At 48.6% G+C, this 8,484-nt stretch overlaps 1 pseudogene; it reads left to right on the plus strand.

Moving 5' to 3' along the window:
• Positions 1–498: 498 nt before the first annotated feature.
• Positions 499–7,847, plus strand: LOC135532594 (protein ANKUB1-like; annotated as a pseudogene).
• The last annotated feature ends 637 nt before the right edge of the window (positions 7,848–8,484 follow it).

Below are 8,484 nucleotides of genomic sequence, written 5' to 3' on the forward strand. Positions count from 1 at the left end.
CAGTGTCAAAGTAGTCTGCCATTTCGATCATTTGTGCGGATTAAAAAAATATGATGCCAAAGTCTCCAGTCATGTAAAATTATGTAGAATTGCACGAAATGCGGTTTTAAAAAGGCCAACACTTTCCCGGACCCGAGGCTACTAAAAATGTTCCCCATGTGTGCAACTTCTATATGTGTGCACCCAAGTACATTTGGGAGTTGTTGCAATGGGACAAGACTGTAACTACCAATTGGATACCACTAAATTGAAAAAAAAAAGGTCACCGTGGGGGTTTGTGGTATATGGCCAATATACCTCCGCGTTGCGTTGTGCCTAAGAACAGCCCTTTGCCGTGGTATATTTGCTATATACTACACCTCCTTGGGCCTTATTTCTTAATTGTACACAATTGGACAGTTTTACAATTATTGTATGGTAAACATTGACATCTGTCTGGGTGGAACACCCTCCATAATGGGTGTCTGTGTGGGACACCCTCCATTACGGCTCCATCAGTGTTGAGCCCTCTCACTCTGATTGTATGGGACACTCAATTACGGCTCCTTGTGTTTCCAATCTTCTTCCTCTGGCAGGATTACTTCCACGTGCAACTGTCAGACGACAAGCAGGTGAGGCACTTCCTGGAGCTGAGCTATGCTGGTGCCATCCTTCGGGACAGCTGGGTCCTGACAGACGTTGGCATCACCCCTAGCAGTGCCATCTGCTGCCTGCTGAAGGTACCTGCCGAACACCTCGCTGTTTCTACCCGTGCTTGAAAATGCATATCAAAGTGAGCTGGCTATTGCTTGAAACAGCTTCAAACTATCATGACCATAAAGTGTTTCAGATATAGCATGGTGATATATAGTATGGTGATATATAGTATGGTTATATAGTATGGTGATATATAGTGTGGTGATATATAGTATGGTTATATAGTATGGTTAAATAGTATGGTTATATAGTATGGTTAAATAGTATGGTTATATAGTATGATTATATATATTATTGTGATATAGAGTGTGGTAATATATAGTATGGTGATATAGTATGGTTATATATAGTATGGTGATATAGTATGGTTAAATAGTATAGTTATATAGTATGATTATATATATTATGGTGATATAGAGTGTGGTAATATATAGTATGGTGATATAGTATGGTTACAGTGCCTTGCGAAAGTATTGGGCCCCCTTGAACTTTGCGACCTTTTGCCACATTTCAGACTTCAAACATAAAGATATAAAACTGTATTTTTTTGTGAAGAATCAACAACAAGTGGGACACAATCATGAAGTGGAACGACGTTTATTGGATATTTCAAACTTTTTTAACAAATCAAAAACTGAAAAATTGGGCGTGCAAAATTATTCAGCCCCCTTAAGTTTATACTTATTTCAGTTAATAATTTAATCTGCACCCAGATTAGTCTTCAATTTAATCTGCACCCAGATTAGTCTTCAATTTAATCTGCACCCAGATTAGTCTTCTATTTAATCTGCATCCAGATTAGTCTTCAATTTAATCTGCACCCAGATTAGTGTTCAATGTGATAGAACAAAACTCAGTACAGCACATGAATTAGAAAATGTTGTTACAAGTTTGAGCCACGATATGGTGGTAGATTCTAAGTTTAAATAGCATGGACCTTTGATTTGTCTCTGGATAGAAATTGCCCTTGGGCACAGATCTAGGATCAGTTTACTCTCACCAAATCCTAACCTTTACCATTAGCAGTAAAAACACAAACCAGACCTAAGATCAGTGCAAAGGAGCCACTTCATCTTACCCCTGTAATTATATGACTCCTAACTTATATATACTGAGTGTACCAAACATGAGAAACACCTTCCTAATATTGAGTTGCACCCCACCTTTTGCCATCAGAACAGCCTCAATTCGTTGGGGCATGGACTCTACAAGGTGTTTGAAAGCGTTCCCCAGGGATGCTGGCCCATGTTGACTCCAATGCTTCCAACAGTTGTGCCAAGTTGGCTGGATGTTCTTTAGGTGGTGGACCATTCATGATACACACAGGAAACTGTTGAGTGTGAAAACCCCAGCAGCATTGCAGTTCTTGACACAAACCGGTGCACCTGGCACCTACTACCCCGTTCAAAGGCACTTAAATATTTTGTCTTGCCCATTCACCCTCTGAATGGCACACATACACAATCTATGCCTCAATTGTCTCAAGGCTTAAAAATCCTTCTTTAACCTGTCCGCTCCCCTTCATCTACACTGAAGTGGATTTAACAAGTGACATCATGAAGGGATCATAGCTTTCATCTGGATTCACCTGGTCAGTCTTTGTCATGGAAAGAACAGGTGTTCATAATTTACATTTACATTACATTTACATTTAAGTCATTTAGCAGACGCTCTTATCCAGAGCGACTTACAAATTGGTGAATTCACCTTCTGACATCCAGTGGAACAGCCACTTTACAATAGTGCATCTAAATCATTAAGGGGGGGGGTGGTGAGAAGGATTACTTATCCTATCCTAGGTATTCCTTGAAGAGGTGGGGTTTCAGGTGTCTCCGGAAGGTGGTGATTGACTCCGCTGTCCTGGCGTCGTGAGGGAGTTTGTTCCACCATTGGGGGGCCAGAGCAGCGAACAGTTTTGACTGGGCTGAGCGGGAACTGTACTTCCTCAATGGTAGGGAGGCGAGCAGGCCAGAGGTGGATGAACGCAGTGCCCTTGCTTGGGTGTAGGGCCTGATCAGAGCCTGGAGGTACTGCGGTGCCGTTCCCTCACAGCTCTGTAGGCAAGCACCATGGTCTTGTAGCGGATGCGAGCTTCAACTGGAAGCCAGTGGAGAGAGCGGAGGAGCGGGGTGACGTGAGAGAACTTGGGAAGGTTGAACACCAGACGGGCTGCGGCGTTCTGGATGAGTTGTAGGGGTTTAATGGCACAGGCAGGGGAGCCCAGCCAACAGCGAGTTGCAGTAATCCAGACGGGAGATGACAAGTGCCTGGATTAGGACCTGCGCCGCTTCCTGTGTGAGGCAGGGTCGTACTCTGCGGATGTTGTAGAGCATGAACCTACAGGAACGGGCCACCGCCATGATGTTGGTTGAGAACGACAGGGTGTTGTCCAGGATCACGCCAAGGTTCTTAGCGCTCTGGGAGGAGGACACAATGGAGTTGTCAACCGTGATGGCGAGATCATGGAACGGGCAGTCCTTCCCCGGGAGGAAGAGCAGCTCCGTCTTGCCGAGGTTCAGCTTGAGGTGGTGATCCGTCATCCACACTGATATGTCTGCCAGACATGCAGAGATGCGATTCGCCACCTGGTCATCAGAAGGGGAAAGGAGAAGATTAATTGTGTGTCGTCTGCATAGCAATGATAGGAGAGACCATGTGAGGTTATGACAGAGCCAAGTGACTTGGTGTATAGCGAGAATAGGAGAGGGCCTAGAACAGAGCCCTGGGGGACACCAGTGGTGAGAGCGCGTGGCGAGGAGACAGATTCTCGCCACGCCACCTGGTAGGAGCGACCTGTCAGGTAGGACGCAATCCAAGCGTGGGCCGCGCCAGAGATGCCCAACTCGGAGAGGGTGGAGAGGAGGATCTGATGGTTCACAGTATCGAAGGCAGCCGATAGGTCTAGAAGGATGAGAGCAGAGGAGAGAGAGTTAGCTTTAGCAGTGCGGAGCGCCTCCGTGATGCAGAGAAGAGCAGTCTCAGTTGAATGACTAGTCTTGAAACCTGACTGATTTGGATCAAGAAGGTCATTCTGAGAGAGATAGCGGGAGAGCTGGCCAAGGACGGCACGTTCAAGAGTTTTGGAGAGAAAAGAAAGAAGGGATACTGGTCTGTAGTTGTTGACATCGGAGGGATCGAGTGTAGGTTTCTTCAGAAGGGGTGCAACTCTCGCTCTCTTGAAGACGGAAGGGACGTAGCCAGCGGTCAGGGATGAGTTGATGAGCGAGGTGAGGTAAGGAGAAGGTCCCCGGAAATGGTCTGGAGGAGAGAGGAGGGGATAGGGTCGAGCGGGCAGGTTGTTGGGCGGCCGGCCGTCACAAGAAGCGAGATTTCATCTGGAGAGAGAGGGAGAAAGAGGTCAGAGCACAGGGTAGGGCAGTGTGAGCAGAACCAGCGGTGTCGTTTGACTTAGCAAACGAGGATCGGATGTCGTCGACCTTCTTTTCAAAATGGTTGACGAAGTCATCTGCAGAGAGGGAGGAGGGGGGGGGGGAGGATTCAGGAGGGAGGAGAAGGTGGCAAAGAGCTTCCTAGGGTTAGAGGCAGATGCTTGGAATTTAGAGTGGTAGAAAGTGGCTTTAGCAGCAGAGACAGAGGAGGAAAATGTAGAGAGGAGGGAGTGAAAGGATGCCAGGTCCGCAGGGAGGCGAGTTTTCCTCCATTTCCGCTCGGCTGCCCGGAGCTCTGTTCTGTGAGCTCGCAATGAGTCATCGAGCCACGGAGCGGGAGGGGAGGACCGAGCCGGCCTGGAGGATAGGGGACATAGAGAGTCAAAGGATGCAGAAAGGGAAGAGAGGAGGGTTGAGGAGGCAGAGTCAGGAGAAAGGTTGGAGAAGGTATGAGCAGAGGGAAGAGATGAAAGGATGGAAGAGGAAAGAGTAGCGGGGGAGAGAGAGCGAAGGTTGGGACGGCGCGATACCATCCGAGTAGGGGCAGTGTGGGAGGTGTTGGATGAGAGCGAGAGGGAAAAGGATACAAGGTAGTGGTCGGAGACTTGGAGGGGAGTTGCAGTGAGGTTAGTGGAAGAACAGCATCTAGTAAAGATGAGGTCGAGCGTATTGCCTGCCTTGTGAGTAGGGGGGAAGGTGAGAGGGTGAGGTCAAAAGAGGAGAGGAGTGGAAAGAAGGAGGCAGAGAGGAATGAGTCAAAGGTAGACGTGGGGAGGTTAAAGTCGCCCAGGACTGTGAGAGGTGAGCCGTCCTCAGGAAAGGAGCTTATCAAGGCATCAAGCTCATTGATGAACTCTCCGAGGGAACCTGGAGGGCGATAAATGATAAGAATGTTAAGCTTGAAAGGGCTGGTAACTGTGACAGCATGGAATTCAAAGGAGGCGATAGATAGATGGGTAAGGGGAGAGAGAGAGAATGACCACTTGGGAGAGATGAGGATCCCGGTGCCACCACCCCGCTGACCAGAAGCTCTCGGGGTGTGCGAGAACACGTGGGCGGACGAAGAGAGAGCAGTAGGAGTAGCAGTGTTATCTGTGGTGATCCATGTTTCCGTCAGTGCCAGGAAGTCGAGGGACTGGAGGGAGGCATAGGCTGAGATGAACTCTGCCTTGTTGGCCGCAGATCGGCAGTTCCAGAGGCTACCGGAGACCAGGAACTCCACGTGGGTCGTGCGCGCTGGGACCCCCAGATTAGGGTGGCCGCGGCCACGCGGTGTGGAGCGTTTGTATGGTCTGTGCAGAGAGGAGAGAACAGGGATAGATAGACACATAGTTAACAGGGTACAGAAGAGGCTACGCTAATGCAAAGGAGATTGGAATGACAAGTGGACTACACGTCTCGAATGTTCAGAAAGTTAAGCTTACGTAGCAAGAATCTTATTGACTAAAATGATTGAAATGAAACAGTACTGCTGGAGTAGGCTAGCTGGTAGTGGCTGCGATGTTGACACTACACTAATCAAGTCGTTCCGTCGAGTGTAATAGTTTCTACAGTGCTGCTATTCGGGGGCTAGCTGGCTAGCTAGCAAGGTTGATTGCGTTCCGTTACTTTAAAAGAACGACAATGGCTGGCTGGCTAACCTAGAAAATCGCTCTAGGCTACACAATTGTCTTAGATACAAAGACGGCTATGTAGCTAGCTAGCTACGATCAAACAAAACAAACCGTTGTACTGTAATAGTTACTACAGTGCTGCTATTCGGGGGCTAGCTGGCTAGCTACGTTAGAAGAACGACAATAGCTGGCCAGCTAACCTAGAAAATCGCTCTAGGCTACACAATTGTCTTAGATACAAAGACGGCTATGTTTTGTTTACTCTGTGTATAAACACAACATAGGTATTTATGTAAAACAAGTGAATTTACTGTATGTCCATGGTCTTATACTTCAGCGGGAGCCGGTGGTGTGTGTGTTCAGTGCCGTGACGGGGGAGACCCTCTCAGTCTTGGGCACTGTGTTTCTCCTGAGTACCTGTGGCCAGGCTCATGACCCTGGTGTCCCAGCAGTGTGGGCTTCCCGTCAGCTCCTTCAGACTGAGCTCTCCCACCGGCCTGCAACTCTACGACTGCAACCGGCTGCACGACTACGCCATTAACCTGGGTATGGCCTTCCTTGTGCAGTAGATCAATGGTCTTCTGGCTCAACACCTTATGGATGTAACACAGAGACAAATGGACTGTATGGAACACATTCTTGGTTCATGTCAACCAGGGGGACAACCTGCATGTGTCTCTGTCTCCCAGGGGCTACTCTACGGTTGGACACCTGGGATGGGTGGGCGGAGTTCCTCAGAGGCTGCTTCCTGGGACACAGACTGACCGTCCAACGACACCTGTCTAGGGAGAGACCTGTGATGAGGTCAGAATACACATCTACACACTGAACTGTATGATAGACTTACTATCAACAGTGATGGTACTGAACCTTTATATAGCTTACAATGATAGTACTGACCCTGTATATAGCTTACAATGATAGTACTGACCCTGTATATAGCTTATAATGATAGTACTGACCCTGTATATAGCTTACAATGATAGTACTGACCCTGTATATAATATTCTCGTGTTTTTTTCCTTCATACGTTGTTTTCTCTTACCCTGATATTTAATACTGCATTGTGGGAAAGAGCTTGCAAGTAAGCATTTTACTGTACTGTTTTATAACCCACTGTATCTTGTGAACTTGACAAAAAAAACTTGAAACGTGTTATAAATACATTGATTCTGTATTATTCCAGGTTCCAGCTCCGGGTGGCACTCTACATCGCTGCTTCTCTGGGCCACCTGGACCTGGCCGGCTGGCTGGCTGCTGGCTGCTGGAGAGGGGGGTGCGTGTCATTGAGCCGGTGGGGGTTCACCCTTACCGTGAGTGGTGCCACCAGACGGCCCACCCCGACGTCGCCAAGTGTCCCGCTGTCGCCTCCATCGAGCGCGGCCAGCTCACCATCCTCAAACTCTTCATCGCCAGCAGCGTTCTGACCCTTGCCTGTCGGGATCCCCAGGGTCGTGACCCCCTGAGGATCGCCCTCCAGTACGGCCACAGGGAGTGTGTGCGTCACTTGGCCACCAAGCTGTGCTCTGTGGTGGTCCTCCCAGGTATGGCCCTGCCCATGCGGACATTCCTTCAGATAAAGGGCTGGGTGAGGCTGGGGCAGAGGAGGGCAGCATCCAGGCACTGCATGGGCCTCAACAGGGGTCCGTTCAGGACCAGGGTGGGCGACACGGTCCTGGTGGACGGCTTCACCCTCCCCAAGATGTCCTCCAAGCCCAGGAGGAGTGAGGCCAAGGCGGGTATCAGGGTGATGTCCACAGCCTCTCGACGTTTGATCCCCATCAACTGCCCATCTCATGTATCCTGCCCGCTCCGCGCCCTGGCATCCCAGGATAAACCTCTTCAACTACCGAAGCTCCACCCTGTGGCCACGAGGGATGAAAGAGAGAAGAAGAGGGGGAAGAAAAGGGGATGTGGAGGGAAGGGATGTGAGAAGGATGAGAGTGGGAATCAGAACAGCAACCAATGGAGGAGCAGAGTCCCGCTCCCGCCCATTTCCAGAGACACCAATCTCAGACCTGTGTTTGCCTCGCCAAACTCAGCCCAGATCCTCACCACCTCACTGGAGGCCTTTCCTCTCCACTGCGACCGCACACCCAGAGAAAACGCCATATACTGTTTGGCCTTGGCCAGGTTAGTCCAAGTTTAAATGACAGCTACGGTGAATATGAATATTTCTCTGGAGGTTTCTTATGAAAGGTGTGAATACTGTCAGAAGAAGCCTCCTATAATCAGTGGTGGTGGGGGGGGGAACACATGTAAAAGCTGTTTACACACTTTTTATTTTGTTCAAGCATTTACCCACCTTTTGTGGAAGATGCATTGAAAGTAGAGGGAGCGTTTCTTCTTTAATCCTGAACGGCAATCAGCATTTACCAGTCAATGTTTTTACCACTACATCACTGCCTATGATATACCCTTATCCTCCCTGAATAGATTTCAGTACAAACAAATCATGAGCCAACCATCATGCTGAGAAGGTACGTAGTCAAATCAACTCAAACTTTATTTGTCACATGCGCTGAATACAACAAGTGTAGATCTTTCCGTGAAATACTTTACTGACAAGCCCTTAACCAACAGTGCAGTTCAAGAAGAGTTGAAGAGAATATTTACCCAATAAACTAAACCCCAAGCCATTAGACTGCTGAACAGCTTCTACCCCCAAGTCATTAGACTGCTGAACAGCTTCTACCCCCAAGCCATTAGACTGCTGAACAGCTTCTACCCCCAAGCCATTAGACTGCTGAACAGCTTCTACCCCCAAGTCATTAGACTGCTGAACA

The sequence above is a fragment of the Oncorhynchus masou genome, unplaced genomic scaffold (assembly GCF_036934945.1).
Source record: "Oncorhynchus masou masou isolate Uvic2021 unplaced genomic scaffold, UVic_Omas_1.1 unplaced_scaffold_1933, whole genome shotgun sequence".
Classification (NCBI taxonomy): Eukaryota; Metazoa; Chordata; class Actinopteri; order Salmoniformes; family Salmonidae; genus Oncorhynchus; species Oncorhynchus masou.